The sequence below is a fragment of the Pseudophryne corroboree genome, chromosome 6 (genome assembly GCF_028390025.1).
Source record: "Pseudophryne corroboree isolate aPseCor3 chromosome 6, aPseCor3.hap2, whole genome shotgun sequence".
Classification (NCBI taxonomy): domain Eukaryota; kingdom Metazoa; phylum Chordata; class Amphibia; order Anura; family Myobatrachidae; genus Pseudophryne; species Pseudophryne corroboree.
The window spans coordinates 67,372,874-67,385,378 of NC_086449.1; the positions used below are offsets into that span (position 1 = coordinate 67,372,874).

Genomic DNA, 12,505 nt, shown 5'->3' on the forward strand with positions numbered 1-12,505 from the left:
AGGTATTTTTAGCCAAAAAAGGTTTTCATTTGCCTCCCAGGGCGCCCCCCTCCCAGCGCCCTGCACCCTCAGTGACTGCCGTGTGAAGTGTGCTGAGAGGAAATGGCGCACAGCTGCAGTGCTGTGCGCTACCTTAAGAAGACTGAGGAGTCTTCTGCCGCCGATTCTGGACCTCTTCTCGTTTCAGCATCTGCAAGGGGGCCGGCGGCGAGGCTCCGGTGACCATCCAGGCTGTACCTGTGATCGTCCCTCTGGAGCTAATGTCCAGTAGCCAAAGAAGCCAATCCATCCTGCACGCAGGTGAGTTCACTTCTTCTCCCCTAAGTCCCTCGTTGCAGTGATCCTGTTGCCAGCAGGACTCACTGTAAAATAAAAAACCTAAGCTAAACTTTTCTAAGCAGCTCTTTAGGAGAGCCACCTAGATTGCACCCTTCTCGGCCGGGCACAAAAATCTAACTGAGGCTTGGAGGAGGGTCATAGGGGGAGGAGCCAGTGCACACCACCTGATCCTAAAGCTTTACTTTTTGTGCCCTGTCTCCTGCGGAGCCGCTATTCCCCATGGTCCTTTCAGGAACCCCAGCATCCACTAGGACGATAGAGAAAATTGGAGGAAAAATAACGTTGAGGAAAGATTAGCGAAAACAGAAATGTGCACCATCTTCAATTTAGGGACTCTACATCCTAAGGGAATGAACCTGGATTTTGAAACAAAATGGTTTCTTTTAAGTGTTCCAGGATGTCTGTAGTATATAGATTTCAAGGAATAGCTACATCTCACCTAACAAGGTTCACTTCCAGTAATTGTTACCTTCTTACGTCCTATATTTGCTTTACATCTCTAATATCTGTAGAATATACCCTTGGTTATAGTTATTACGTTCATCAGTCACATGGATTGGATTGATTATGCACCAGATGTAATATATATTGATGGATTGTTGTTTATATTCATATATATGGACTGCCCGCTGATTATAAGAAGAATCACATCTCTTAATTCCTTTATTGTTTTGAGTACCTTATTATTTATATTAAACCGTCTGGTAAATGTGTTTTGTAAGTCTCTATCCGCCCCATTCGTTCAGCTGGGAGCAGATGGAAAGCATGAATCCCCGGCACATTACAAGAGGGAATTGAAGTTGGGAAAGTCGTGCGTTCCACTGCGGACTGGTGGAGCGCACGATACATCACTTCCGGCAGGGGAAATAGACCTATACTGCTGCCAGCTGCTATGCGCTTCACCGTGGTTGGGTACAGCACGTAGCGGATCATCTGACAGCGCTGGGGAGATCATCACTTCTGCCGGAAGCTGTGCATTCCACTGCCGGGAGGTGGAACGCACAGCGGGAGAATGTCCCCTTTTCTATTTGTATACCTATTCTGATTAGGATTTTATGTGTATTTTATTTGAACATTATATATAAGAATAGGAGTTCTTGAAATGTGTAATTTTTATTTATTATACAAATGATGTCATGTAATTGATCCTGCCTTACAGGGAGGACTTCCTGTTTATGGGTATAAATACCTGTAATTATGCCCTCATTAGACACCTTGAAAAATTGGTATGAGAGCTGTGGACACCAGAGGACTTTCTAGGTAATTATCTTTTGGAGGTGAGGTAATCCGGATACTACCCTTATGGGCCCTACACATTGGCCGACCCGCCGCCGAGCTGCCCGACGGCGGATACGGCCGACGAGCGACCCGGCGGCGGGGGGGCAGTGACGGTGGGAGTGAAGCTTCTTCACTCCCCCCGTCACCCGGCTGCATTGAAGTGCAGGCAAATATGGACAAGATCGTCCATATTGGCCTGCATGTACAGCCGACGGGGGACCAGCGATGAACGAGCGCGGGGCCGCGCATCGTTCATCGCTGGAGCCTCCACACTGAAAGATATGAACGAGTTCTCGTTCACTATGAACAAGATCGTTCATATCTTTCTAACAAATCGGCCAGTGTGTAGGGCCCATTACTCTCTGAAAGTGTGTTTAAGATCTGCCCAGAAGGACTCTGGTGGTTGAGTCCATTTGTTTTAATATCATCCTGTGGATATACTCTCATATTACCACGCAACTTCTGATATATTATCTCCTTCACATACGTGCCTTATACTTATGAGATTGGGAAGAACTACATGTTGTAATTGAGGACCAGAGGCGGCCTACAAGAAACAGTTATGGACGTATCTCCATACAGAACACTGTGAGTAGGGTACGCCCTCATCTTGCAGTGTCCTCTCATTTGCCGTTGTCTTTCGATTTTGGGTTGGGACCACATTGGGTGACTTATTAAAGAAACCGTTATGGGTGTTTACCGGTATTTACGGATGTAAGTACGTTATGTTTTTATGCCTACCCTGAAAGGGACTGTAAGAGAGGTAACAGACTTTTAAGAGACCAGTGCATCTGATTGGTTTGTTTCCTTGATTCCTTCCCCCATTTCATGAGATCTCGTGGGATTAGACAGTGTGTGTGACCCTTTGTTCCAGTGGGAGGATTCAAGAAATAAAGATACCTTTATAGGAGGAGAAGTACACGCTAAGACGTGAGTACGGTATGCATGATTTAACCACCTGCAAGAGAATACTTCGAAGATAAAGAATTGGAGTCAGATTGCACAATTTTGCTGTTTCATTGTTTTCTTTTGAGGAACATTGGACTTCAGGAGGACAACAATTCATTCACTGTGATGAACTAAGAAAGATCCAGAACGTAGTGGTGTTGTTGATCTCTTCACTCTTAGGCTTTTCTGGACCATTCTCCACCCATTTATATAGATAGCAGGTTGTGCGCGTCAGAGGTACTCTCAATTTGTTCCCTTCGAGGAAGAAAGTTGCCCAATAATAAATATATTGCAACTCCGTGCCATATACATGGCACTGATTCAGGCAAAGGACATCCTTCAGGGGAAACCAGTTCAGATCCGCTCAGACAATGCCACGGCAGTAGCTTACCTCAACCATCAGGGAGGGACTCACAGCCAGAAAGCAATGAAGGAGGTAAGTCACACGTTAAAGTGGGCAGAATATTATTATCCAGCCTAATCCGTAGTGTTCGTTTTGGGAGTGCTAAACTGGGAAGCGGATTTTCTCAGTCGACACGCCATTCATGCAAACGAATGGGCTCTACACCCCGAGGTCTTCCAGAACCTGGTCGACAGGTGGGGGTTGCCAGAGATAGATCTCATGGCGTCCCATCAGAACGACAAAGTTCTGTCATATGGGTCAAGAACAAAGGATCCAAAAGCGATCTTTGTGGATGCCCTGGCAGTGAGATGGGACTTTCATCTGGCCAATGTGTTTCCACTAATCGCCCTGTTACCCATGGTAATGAGAGAGGTAAAAACTATTAATTATCAGACTCATATGCATTAGGCACTTATCCAACTATTCGTACTCAAAAGATAGAGACTTAGGGGGTCATTCCGAGTTGATCGTAGCTGTGCTAAATTTAGCACAGCTACGATCATGTTCTCAGACATGCGGGGGGACACCCAACACAGGGCTAGTCCGCCCCGCATGTCAGTCCGGCCCCACCCCCGCACAAGTACAAAAGCACCTTTGTACTTGTTGAGTAACTCCCGGCCAGCGCAGCTCCTGCGGCTGACCGAGAGTTGCTCGTCGCAGCGGCTGCGTGACGGCCCGCCCCCGCGCGGTCCAGCCACGCCTGCGTTGGCCGGACCGCACCCCCAAAATGGCAACCAAACGACGCCGTGTTGCCCCCTGCCACCCAGTGACTGCCTCAACTGCAGTGAGCGATTGGGTCTGAATGACCCCCCTAGTGCTGTATTACCCGTGCTCAGTAGAGTGGGATACAGGAAGACTCGCCTCACTTCCAGGACCGATCAATATGTTAGCGAACGCTGAGTGGATCAAGATGCTATTTGTGTACACAATCACCCCGTGAAGCTACAGTGAACACAGACGCCCAAGTGAACACTGACGCACCAGCACCTATGATGCGACTGGGTCCTCTTAGATACACAGCGTCTCGGACGGAATCGGGAAAACAGTTCATGGCGGGAGACTCGGAGAAAACTGGTCATGAACCGGGGGAGGGGCGACTAGGGGAGCGTCTAAGCGGGAAAACAGTTCATGGCGGGAGACTTGGAGAAAACTGGTCATGAACTGTGGAGGGGCGACCAGGGGAGCGTCTGACTCCCCACTGCTGACATCAACCCTAAGGATCGCGGCCTCATACTACCCCCCTGGAGCCTATGATCCCCAAGGCCTAGCGCTGGTGCACCCTAGGTGGCAGCCGCATCAGCGACTGTTTGGTAGTCTCCTCCCAAAACAGTGCGGCTGTGTCCGTGTTCCCCCTCTAAGCGGAACAGATGCCTTACCTTCTACCCGTGCTTCGGCCACAGCCTGGTAACATCTGCTGGACTTGCTAGTATATCCGACACAGATATCCGCTGAAACAGTACTGTACTCAAGGGTAAGCGTTGTCGCGACCCAGCGGGGAGTTGTTGGAGCAACTTTCTAAGGTACGTATAAGACGCTTTAAAGACTTTTAAAAAAAAATAAGAAAGCTTATGGCTGCTAAAAAACAGCAGCCCTCTTGAACATGGTCCAGATCCTGCCGCACCAAACAAAAAACTGATTTGCCTCAGCCAGGATATGGACGGGCCCGTTGCATGCAGCAAGGCCGAAAAGCTTTGACCGTTTGGTGTAAATCCACTGTCGCGTCATCATATCCCAATGTTATCTTGTGGATAACCTGTGGACCTTGCAGGAGAAATCCCTGTATTTAGCACCATCCATATTTCCCTCAACTCTAAATAGTTTCCCAGTCCCTGCTGCTGAAAAACATCCCCACAGTATGATGCTGCCACCACCATGTTTTACTGTGGGGATGGTGTCCTTGGGGTGATGAGATGTGTTGGGTTCGCGCCAGACATAGCGTTTTCCTTGGTGGACGAAAAGTTCAATTTTAGTCTCATCTCACCAGAGTACCTTCCTCCATACATTTGGGGAGTCGTCCACATGCCTTTTAGCAAACTCAAAAATGTGCCTTCTTATTTTTAGCACTAAGTAATGGCTTTTTTCTGGCCACTCTTCCATAAAGCCCAGCTCTATGGAGTGTATGGCTTATTGTGGTCACATGCGCAGATACACCAGTCTCTGCTGTGGAACTCTGCAGCTCCTTCAGGGTTACCTTTGGTCTCTGTGCTGTCTCTCTGATTAATGCCCTCCTTGCCCGGTCTGTGAGTTTTGGTGGCCAGCCCTCTCTTGAAGATTATGGATTTGATGGCGATCCGGAGGATCATCAAAGATTTGGATATTATTTTTATAATCCAACCCTGACTTGTGCTTCTCAACAACTTTGTCCCTGACTTGTTTGGAGAGCTCCTTTGTCTTCATGGTGTGATGACTCTTGCTTAGTGGTGTTGCAGCCCCTAGGGTCTTTCAGAAAAGGTGTATTTATACTGACAGATCATGTGACACTTAGATTGCACACAGGTGGACTTCATTCACTAATTATGTGACTTTTGAAGGTAATTGGTTGCATCAGATTTTGAGGGGCCTCATAGCAAAGGGGTGAATATATATGCACATGCCAATTTTCAGATTATTTATAAAAATATTTTTGTATATAAAAAATTTTCTCATTTCACTTCACCAACTTAGCTTATTTTTGTGTAAATCCATCACATAAAATTCAGGAAAAGAAAAATTACAGGTTGTAATGTAGCAAAATAGGTAAAAAGCCAAGGGGGAGAGGGTGAATACTTTAGTAAGGCAATTATATATATTTGACTTGGACAAATTATATATTAGTATCCAAATGATCCGGCACTCTTATTAATGTCCAGCTGCCTGGGTGCCATTGTCAAACATTATACAAATGGTGGGAGTCAGAGCAATATATGCTCAAGACAGAAACGGCACTCCAGGACTACTAATAAAGATATTTAATGATCCAGCTTAAACAACGACCTGCATACCATCCAGTCCAAGGTACATATATCCACAAGGACCAGTGGCGCAAAGTGTATAATCAAAGCACAAGCATGTTACAATGCGGCATTTCGGACCATGCAAGGCCCTTCATCAGGTAATGCTGGTGCTGGCAACAAACGGTCAAACAAACATACAACAAATAACTTACCTATATAGCGTCCCCATGCCGGCGTCCTCGGTCCAGGAGCAGCGTGGAACTTCCGGTCAGGGTTAGACGCCTGAAGATGACATCATCGGGAAGCGGCGGTAACCACAGCAACCCGACGCTCGGAGTCACAGACGCTGTCCCCGGCTGTGTTGCCTGGCAGGGGGAGGCTATATACTGAAAAAACATTTAGCAAAGTGTGAGAAACCAAAACAGGGGAAAATCCACTTGAAAAAAAAGGAGATTAAAGTGCTAAAGTGCCAGGGTGAGCCATAATCTAATGGCTCCATCCTAAAAAACACTACTAATCACATCATCATATAATAAAAGCTGACATTTGAACGAGGAAAGCTAATGCATCATGGTACATGCACAAAAATAAATGGTGTCTGTGTGGATACCATATGTACCTCCCAAAACATTTAATCTAAACCCTCATTCAGACCTCACCTAATCTTAGCTTATTCTTCAAGTAAATGAGTAAGAACTATTTGTATTGTAGATAGTTCCAATTAATCTTTTCATTAAGTCCTAAAGGATGCAATGTATTTAACCTAATGATCCACTTAGCCTCTAGTCTATGAAGGGCTAACACTCTATCACCTCCTCTAGGTAATTAGCAGGTAACGTCAATGAACAACCAGTGTCCAGACATTGTTGCGAAAAAGCTCATACATTATCAGAGCTTCGTTATCAGATCATTGATCACATTCCTGAATTTGAACTTGAAGAATAAGCTAAGATTAGGTGAGGTCTGAATGAGGGTTTAGATTAAATGTTTTGGGAGGTACATATGGTATCCACACAGACACCATTTATTTTTGTGCATGTACCATGATGCATTAGCTTTCCTCGTTCAAATGTCAGCTTTTATTATATGATGATGTGATTAGTAGTGTTTTTTAGGATGGAGCCATTGGATTATGGCTCACCCTGGCACTTTAGCACTTTAATCTCCTTTTTTTCAAGTGGATTTTCCCCTGTTTTGGTTTCTCACACTTTGCTAAATGTTTTTTCAGTATATAGCCTCCCCCTGCCAGGCAACACAGCCGGGGACAGCGTCTGTGACTCCGAGCGTCGGGTTGCTGTGGTTACCGCCGCTTCCCGATGATGTCATCTTCAGGCGTCTAACCCTGACCGGAAGTTCCACGCTGCTCCTGGACCGAGGACGCCGGCATGGGGACGCTATATAGGTAAGTTATTTGTTGTATGTTTGTTTGACCGTTTGTTGCCAGCACCAGCATTACCTGATGAAGGGCCTTGCATGGTCCGAAATGCCGCATTGTAACATGCTTGTGCTTTGATTATACACTTTGCGCCACTGGTCCTTGTGGATATATGTACCTTGGACTGGATGGTATGCAGGTCGTTGTTTAAGCTGGATCATTAAATATCTTTATTGGTAGTCCTGGAGTGCCGTGTCTGTCTTGAGCATATATTGCTCTGACTCCCACTAATATATATATATATATATATATATATATATATATATATATATATATATATATATATATATATATATATATATATATATATAGATAGAGAGAGAGAGAGAGAGAGAGAGAGAGAGAGAGAGAGAGAGAGAGAGAGAGAGAGAGAGAACAAGCTTATTGGCCATCACCCCTTGGAATGGCCAGTTTAGCCCAGGGCCCTTGCCAGGTAACAGCCATAGATGAAATGTTCTATGTAGTGTTCCCACCAGGAATTTCGATGGGCATGCCAGCGGCTTGCCTGAGGCAACATGCCCGCCCTCGAAAACGGAGGGGGGCGTGGCCCTATCAGCATCACTAATGGGGGTGGGGCCGACCATCTCAATGTCACCAATGGGGGTGTGCCAACCGCCGAGATGCCACTAATTGGGTGTGCTACACCTTGCGATGTCACTGATGGGGAGTACCCCACCCTTCGGCATCCCTAATGGGGGTGTATCCTATACCTACGGCGGTGCTGGGTTTCCCCCAAGCTCTATCTACATTGTGAATAGATGCTGTATGCAAATGCGCGGCATCTATTCACGCTGGCGGCAGCTGGCTGTTTTAGCAGATCACAGCTAAAGGGGCGGGGCAGGGCACGTTGCCCTGCTAAATCAGCCTAGCGTGAACACGAAGCAATGGGACAGCACTATCTGCACTATTAAATACGCACAAACCCCAAATAAAGATTCAGGACTGTTTAATACTTTCTTTACATAGTAATACAAATAATGTGTGACAATTACATACACACAAACCCCATGATGCAAACAAGCATCTTCCCCAGGCGTCAGCAATGAACCAGGTGAGCATCTCTCTACAATACTATATACGGAATCTCAAGATCCACTTCTTCATAAACCCAGCCATCTCTTATCCAAACCCTCTGCCCCATGCGCACTGTCTACCCCATCTGAGTCACCACGTCTGCCCATCCCCCTTACACTGTTATCTCTCACAAGCAGGGCTCTCCCCTCTCATATGCTTTGGCTTCCCTTACTTATACCGCTTTCACATCGCAAATGCCGGGTCCTTCCCGGCATTGGACCCTTTTCTCCTGGCTCCCTGGGTTGCCATGGGGAGTGGGGACAGAGGCGGCATTGGGGGTAGGTGTGGAAGTGGCACTGGGAGATGAGATCTCTGCGCTGCCTCTGAATATACTGTAAAAGGGTCCCGAGTTGCATCAACCCGGCAACCCACTCACACTGCACCTGACCTGTTAATAACCCTTCTTAATTCCCGGGTTGAAATACGGGGTATGGGGAACCGGGAATTTGGGAGTGAGCCTTTCACACCGCACAGCAAGCCGCGTCGACACGGCAATATACCGGGTTATTTGGGTGGTGTGAAAGGGGTCTTATACTATCATCTACTCCAGAGGTGGCCAACCAGTCAGAGGTGTGGCCAAAAAATGGGGGTGTGGCCTAGCTGTCACAAGGTCACACCTTTCGGTGTGACGTTTGTAGGAGTATGACCTTGTGTCATAACCCCGTTTTTAGTCATGTTGTACAGTGCCACATATACAGGGGTGTATCTACGGATGACGGCTGGCTGGCAGCGCAGTTAGTGCTCTGAGCACTAGAGGGACTCGGGCACAGTGCCAGAGTCTCTCTAGTGCTCAAAGCACTACCTGCAGTCTCTCTAGTGCTCAGAGCACTAACTGCGCTGCCAGCTACGGAGAAGGAGGGGGCCCACACGTGGAGACGCCGATGGATGCCAGAAAGGTAAGTATAGACGAAATGGTTGCAGTGTGTGCGGTGAGGGCCTCCTCTGGACCCAGGGGCCCATGTGCACCGCACACACTGCACCCATTATAGATACGCCACTGCACATACATATAAAAACGCCAAAAAATGGGTGCCTCCACAGTGCCAGATACACATGTCCCCAGTGCCAGCTATGCCCCTAGTGCCAGAAACACAAGTCCACAGTGCCGGATACACATGTCCCCACAGTGCCAGATACACAAGTCCCCACAGTGCCAGCTATGCCCCCAGTGCCAGATACACGTCCCCACAGTGCCAGCTACAGATATGGCCCCAGTGCCAGATACACATATGCCCCCACAGTGCCAGCTATGCCCCCAGTGCCAGATACACGTCCCCACAGTGCCAGCTACAGATATGGCCCCAGTGCCAGATACACATATGCCCCCACAGTGCCAGCTATGCCCCCAGTGCCAGATACACATGTCCCCACAGTGCCAGCTAGATATGGCCCCAGTGCCAGATACACATATGCCCCCACAGTGCCAGCTATGCCCCCAGTGCCAGATACACATGTCCCCACAGTGCCAGCTACAGATATGGCCCCAGTGCCAGATACACATATGCCCCCACAGTGCCAGATATGCCCCCAGTGCCAGATACACGTGTCCCCACAGTGCCAGCTATGCCCCCAGTGCCAGATTCACATGTCCCCACAGTGCCAGCTAAGATATGCCCCCAGTGCCAGATACACATGTCCCCACAGTGCCAGCTATGCCCCCAGTGCCAGATTCACATGTCCCCACAGTGCCAGCTAAGATATGGCCCCAGTGCCAGATACACGTCCCCACAGTGCCTGCTATGCCCCCAGTGCCAGATACCCATCCCTACAGTGCCAGATACCCATCCCCACGGTGCAAGATACCCGCCCCCACTGTGCTCACCCTTCCAAGTGCTGCTGCTGTTTATGAGGGGAGGAGAGCGCAGCGTGCGCCTCTCCTGCCCCTCACTCTCCAGTGGCAGTGTCTCTCTTCAATTAATCGCCGATCCGAAGCCAATCAGGAGCCTTAGCTGCCAGTCCGTGAGCTCTGATTGGCTCACGGGCCGGCGCCAAAATGAAGTGAGACACTGCCGCCGGAGAGACGTTTTGTGTGCCCGGCAGTGGTGGCCGGGAGCCGACCAAGCTGCATGCGGCGGATGAAAGAGCCGCATACAGCTTGAGAGCCGCGGGTTGGCCACCACTGATCTACTCTATACTCCCTTCAATGGCACCTAATCTTTTAACACAGACATAACTATACAGAGGATACAGTGTGAACAACACATATTTTAGAGGGGCGCTACTTTTTAATGTGCTGAGGCTGGAGGTGATGCTGCTGTCACTATACCCCTCAGGCTGGCAGTGAGTACAGCTGGGTGACGTCATCCTGTGGGGTATGACGTGCACTTTATTATGACGCACCAGCACAGACACAGGCCGCAGCCGCACATCCCCCGCCCGCCGCTCACTCACCCCCCATCCCTGTGCGGGAAGCCGCTCACACACACCAAGCATGGCGGCTCTGATACACCGGGCACAGCGCTCACCTCACTGCCGGTCACCGTCACTCCCGCGTCCCGCCACCAGCTCCGGTCAGAGGGGAGGAGACTGGACGGAGATGCAGGAAAGGGGGAAGAGACTCGGCTGTCACTCAGACTCTCAGAGTCCATGAGAAGACGGGGCGGGGACACGAGAGATGGGGAGGAGGCTGGATAGAAACAACAGGATGAGGGGGAGGAGAGTGGGCGGGACACTGAGGAGGTGGAAGGGCGGGAACACGTGACGGACAGGTCTCTCAGTAGCTAAGAGCTGGGGTCCTCGCTGGGGCTTCCCCTGACGTCACCAGGTCATGTGACTGCTGAGTAACTGGTTTGAAAGAGATGTTGTTGTTTTTTATGGAAGTACTGTATATAACGGCCTCCACTAGCTGGCCATCCGTCACACGCCCCCTCCCGCCCAACTCCAACGTGTCCTTCATGCACACCCTCCTGTATGTCTAGCAGAGCATTCTGTCCCTCCTGGAGAGGGTCATGTTGGGAGGTATGCACACCCCCTTCTGCTCACCCTCAGTCACATACTTGCCTACGGCAGGCTCCCGAAAGAGTAGGTAAAGGCCCGTACACACTGGCCGATATATCGGCCGTTCTCTTGAACGGCCGATATATCGCTGGTCCGTCGGCCAGTGTGTACGCCCGATACGTCTGTGAACTCTGTCGTTCACAGACGTATCGCGTCGGCCCCGCAGCACAGCCGACGGCCAATATATCTACCGATATATTGGCGCGTCGCTGTGTGTGTACGGCGGTCGGCCGACCGCCCGTACACATGCTGCGGCGGCCGGCGGTGATTGACAGCTGAACTGGGCGGCCGTGTGTGTGACAATAATACAAAGATTCCTACGCACTTTTAAATAAGTTACACTTTAACCGCAGTTGTTCAGATGATAATAATCATCACTATTCATCATTACAGGTTAAGTATCCCTTATCCAAAATGCTTGGGACCAGAAGTATTTTGGATATCGGATTTTTCCGTATTTTGGAATAATTGCATACCATAATGAGATATCATGGCGATGGGACCTAAATCTAAGCACAGAATGCATTTATGTTTCTCTGACGTCCTAGTGGATGCTGGGGATTCCGTAAGGACCATGGGGAATAGCGGCTCCGCAGGAGACTGGGCACAAAAGTAAAGCTTTAGAACTACCTGGTGTGCACTGGCTCCTCCCCCTATGACCCTCCTCCAAGCCTCAGTTAGATTTTTGTGCCCGAACGAGAAGGGTGCACACTAGGTGGCTCTCCTGAGCTGCTTAGTGAAAAGTTTAGTTTTAGGTTTTTTATGTTCAGTGAGACCTGCTGGCAACAGGCTCACTGCATCGAGGGACTAAGGGGAGAAGAAGCGAACTCACCTGCGTGCAGGATGGATTGGGCTTCTTAGGCTACTGGACATTAGCTCCAGAGGGACCGATCACAGGCCCAGCCATGGATAGGTCCCAGAGCCGCGCCGCCGGCCCCCTTACAGAGCCAGAAGACAGAAGAGGTCCGGAAAATCGGCGGCAGAAGACGTCCTGTCTTCAACAAGGTAGCGCACAGCACTGCAGCTGTGCGCCATTGCTCTCAGCACACTTCACACTCCGGTCACTGAGGGTGCAGGGCGCTGGGGGGGGGCGCCCTG

The 12,505-nt window shown here is 49.3% G+C and overlaps 1 protein-coding gene across 4 annotated transcripts in view; it reads right to left on the minus strand.

The window, feature by feature from the left end:
* Positions 1-11,034, minus strand: part of LOC134936154 (zinc finger protein 300-like) — a 58,412-nt gene extending 47,378 nt beyond the window's left edge. For 2 of the 4 annotated variants that reach the window (XM_063931072.1, XM_063931073.1), the window contains exon 1: positions 10,876-11,034. The gene's annotated coding sequence lies outside the window, so the exon portion shown is untranslated. Of the gene's footprint in view, positions 1-10,232; positions 10,279-10,801; positions 10,823-10,875 lie in introns of those variants that run through there. The other 2 variants (XM_063931075.1, XM_063931074.1) reach the window with 2 other exon arrangements.
* Between the last annotated feature and the right edge of the window lie 1,471 nt (positions 11,035-12,505).